We start from the raw sequence: 3,947 nt of genomic DNA on the forward strand, positions 1-3,947 counted from the left end.
TTCGACTGTAGTGCTCCAACACAAGTCTGTTTCCTCCGTTTTGCGGTACGCCACACCCCTCCCGATCAACAGGACCCCCGTTTCGACCGTAGGAGGTCCGTTTCCTCCGTTTTGCGGTATGTCAGACTCCTCCCGATGAACAGGATCCCGTTTCGAACGTGGCCGGTCGAACACAAGGCCGTTTCCTCCGTTCTGCGGTACACCAGGCCTCATTTCATTGCTTGTTCCGTCCAAGCCCTCCCGATGAATAGGACGACGCATTCCATTTCGACCCAGCCGGTTGGCTCCCCATGAACACGACGACGATGCTGTTTCTCCATTCCGACCCAGCCATGTACACGAACCCTGGCCGTACGTACGCGCGAGTAGGCGTTCGAGACCCCGCCCGTATGTACGTACATGGCCGTATTTACTTTCTTGCACCCTAGCCGCTGTACGTATGTGTACATGCTACGTGCACGCCTATGCTACGACACGTGCACGCCTCTGCATCGACCAGTATGTATGTACACGTTTGCGACCAGAATGACAAAGCTATGTACGCTTCGACCACATGGGTCCCGACTGTCAGGCACTTCCTTGCATGTGAAGATGTAGCTGGTGGGTCCCAGCAGTCAGGGGGCGAATCTTTTTTTGCCTCGGTGCACTTCCTTGCGTGCGAAGGTGTAGCTGGTGGGTCCCAGCAGTCAGGGAGAAACGTTTTTTTCACGAAATACGGTGGCCCGTACGATGGGTCCCCGCTTTTAGGTAGAGGAATATTTATTTTGCACGTAATAAGGAGGCACTTCCTTTCTGCGGCCGTGGACCCAGCTGTCAGCCTCTCCATCTACAGTCCACGTCCGATGGAAGCTGTTCCTTGACCATGTTGACCACGCCGAGCCAAGAGTGCCAGGGTGGTGGACGACGGCGAGGCCTAGGAAGGGTACGACGTGGAGCCAGGGAAGACGCAACAATGGTTGCCCACGCGTAGAGGAGTATGAGGGTTCACTGCTTCGCTGCGGTGTGAGGCTGTTGTCGCCGCAGAATAACAGGGGGTGTTGGTGAGTAGAGGGATGGCCTGGCCAGCGGTAGGAGTAGTAGGGGATGGTGAGGCCTCCGCCGCATCGCAGCCGGCCACGGGAGGCAGGAGCACGAGGCACGACCCGGCGCTGGTTTGGGCGGCTGGAGCAAGAAGAGCAGAGGTTGAAGAAGCAATACAGACGTTGGATGGACATCGTATGGTCACTGGAGCTAGAATCGTGCATATTGACTAAGTTGACAAAGCCCTCCGTCCCCATCAGCTTAGTAGGCCCACAAGTCAGTCTAACACTATACTGGGTCCCAGCTAGTAGGGGGAGTATTCATTTTTTGTGCGTAATAAGGAGGCACTTCCTTGCGTGTGAAGATGTAGCTGGTGGGTCCGACTTGTCAGTGGCGGTAACATTTTTTCGCGAAATACAGATGCCCTTTTGGTGGGTCCCAGATGTCAGGTGGAGGAATCATTATTTTTCGTGTAATAAGGAGGCATTTCCTTGCGTGCGGCCATGGACCCAGCTGTCAGCCTCTCCATGCACAGTCCACTTCAGATGCATGTCGGTCGTTGACCACGTTGACCAGGCCGCGCCGAGAGCACCAGGGCGGTGGACCATGGCAAGGCCTAGGAAGGGAACGACATGAAGCCAGGGAAGACTCGGTAGTTGTTTCCCACGCGGAGAGGAGTACGACTGTACGAGGGTTTACTGGTTCGTCTGCCGTTGCTGGAGAATAACAACAGGTGTGGGTGAGTACAAGGATGGCTAGGCCAGCGATGGGAGTACGGTGGGGCGGTGAGGCCTGCGCGGCAGCACAGTCGGCCGCGGGGAGGAGGGAGCAAGCAGTCCCGCCGGCGCTTGTTTGAGTGGCTAGAGTAGGAAGAGCAGAGATTGAAGAAGCACGACGGCCGTTGGATGGACATCCAATAGTCACTGCTTGTGCGTCAACCTTTTTTTAGGAAAGCCTCAAATCTGTGGAAAACAGCATACAACTCATGTGCCATTATTTCTAATAATTTACAGCCCGTTTGCTAATTCTTAAGGTTTTTTTGGAGCCCATATTCTTCTTGTTAGCATTACAGCCCATATTGTGGCCACGGTTAAAAAGTTATACGAAATTTTGCATATTTCGGTGCGGTCCGAACTCTTTTTAATCCCGAAATTTCGAGTCATGTTCAAACTGATTTAAAAAATAAATATATATCATTATAAAATCCAACAAATTGTCCACGCATAAAAATCAATGCAATTTAAAATCTTGAAATGAAAAAAAATTGAAACTAATTGCCGGTTTGATGTGTTTTAAAAATGTACAACCCATTTCTCATTACTGATAGGCCATTTTCTCGTCCAGCCGAATGAAGCTCTCCTCGTCTTGAAAGATTTGCAGCCCAACAGGCCTGACAAAGCGACTTACTTGGCAAATCACAAAAAAACTGGGCTGTTGCCGTGGACCCAGCTGCGGCCGTGGACCCAACTGTCAGCCTCTGCACGTACAGTACTCTTCCGATGGAAGTCGGTCGTTGACCACATTGACTACGCCGCGCCTAGAGCACCAAGGCGGTGGACGACGACGAGGCCTAGGAAAGGGACGATGCGGAGCCGGGGAAGACGCGGCAGTGGATGCCCATGCAGAGAGGAGTACGAAGGTTCACTGGTTCAGCTGCGATGTGAGGCTGCCATCGCCGCATGGCCTGGCTAGCGATGGGAGTAGTAGGGGGCGGTGAGGCCTCAACGGCAGCACAGCCGGCCACTGGAGGCAGGAGCAGGCGGTCTCGCTGGCGGTGGTTTGGGTGGCTGGTGCAAGAAGAGCAGCGATTGAAGAAGCAGCATGACCGTTCGATTCAAATCCAACGGTTACTGCTACTAGAATCGTTTGTTGACTAACTTGACAAGCCCTGCGTACGCGTCAACTTAGTAGCCCACATGTCAGGCTCTCAACCGGTGTGCCCAGATGTCAGTGGGAGTAATCATTTTTTCATGTAATAAGGAGGCAGTTGATTGCGTGCGGCCAGCCCAGCGGAGGAAGTAGGGTGGGCTGGGGAAGCCTGCGCGGCATCACATCGGGCCACAAGAGGAGGGAGCAGGCAGTCCCGCCGGCGCTAGTTTAGGTGGGTGGAGGAGGAAGATCAGAGATTGAAGAAGCACGTCGGCCGTTGGATGGAAATCCAACAGTCACTGCTACTAGAATCGTGTGTTGACTGACAAAGCCTTGCGTAAACAAGTCAACCTCGAAATCTGTGGCGTGTACAGCCCATGTGCTATTATTTTTATAATTTTTACTCATTTTCTAATTCATATGGAATTTATTGCAGCCCGTTTTCCATTTTTAGAGTTGCTGCCCATTTTCTCGTCAGTACCAGGGTTAAAAATATTAACTAAATATGTGGGAAATTTTGAAAATTCGCAAATTTTTGCTGGGGAAAAATATTCTTAATCCAAAAATAGTAGCCATACTAAAAAAATTAGTACTATGTCATGTTAAATCCAATGAAATACTCCCTTCGTCCCAAAATTCTTGTCTTAGATTTGTCTAAATACGGATGTATCAAGTCACGTTTTGGTATTAGATACATCCATATCTAGACTAATCTAAGACAAGAATTTTGGGACGGAGGGAGTATAAGATATCAGTGAAGAACAAAAACAAAAAAAGAAACTAATATCCCATTTGCTATATTTTTTTGGAATTTTCAACCCCTTTTGATATTACTTTTAACAAACACTGGCCATACTCTTTGGCCAGGCCGGAATGCACCCCTCCTCGTCTTGAAAGATTTGCAGCCCAGTAAGTCGGAGAAAACAAATAGGCCTAGCTTGGGTATTCTTCAAAAAGAAATACTAGGCTACCTATTTTCCCAAAGAAAAAACTGCTGGGCTGGTGATGTTGTTAGACGGGCCACAGAGACCGCACAACCCAGTTTATAGCCTGCTCCT

Source organism: Triticum dicoccoides, chromosome 2A (genome assembly GCF_002162155.2).
Source record: "Triticum dicoccoides isolate Atlit2015 ecotype Zavitan chromosome 2A, WEW_v2.0, whole genome shotgun sequence".
NCBI lineage: Eukaryota > Viridiplantae > Streptophyta > Magnoliopsida > Poales > Poaceae > Triticum > Triticum dicoccoides.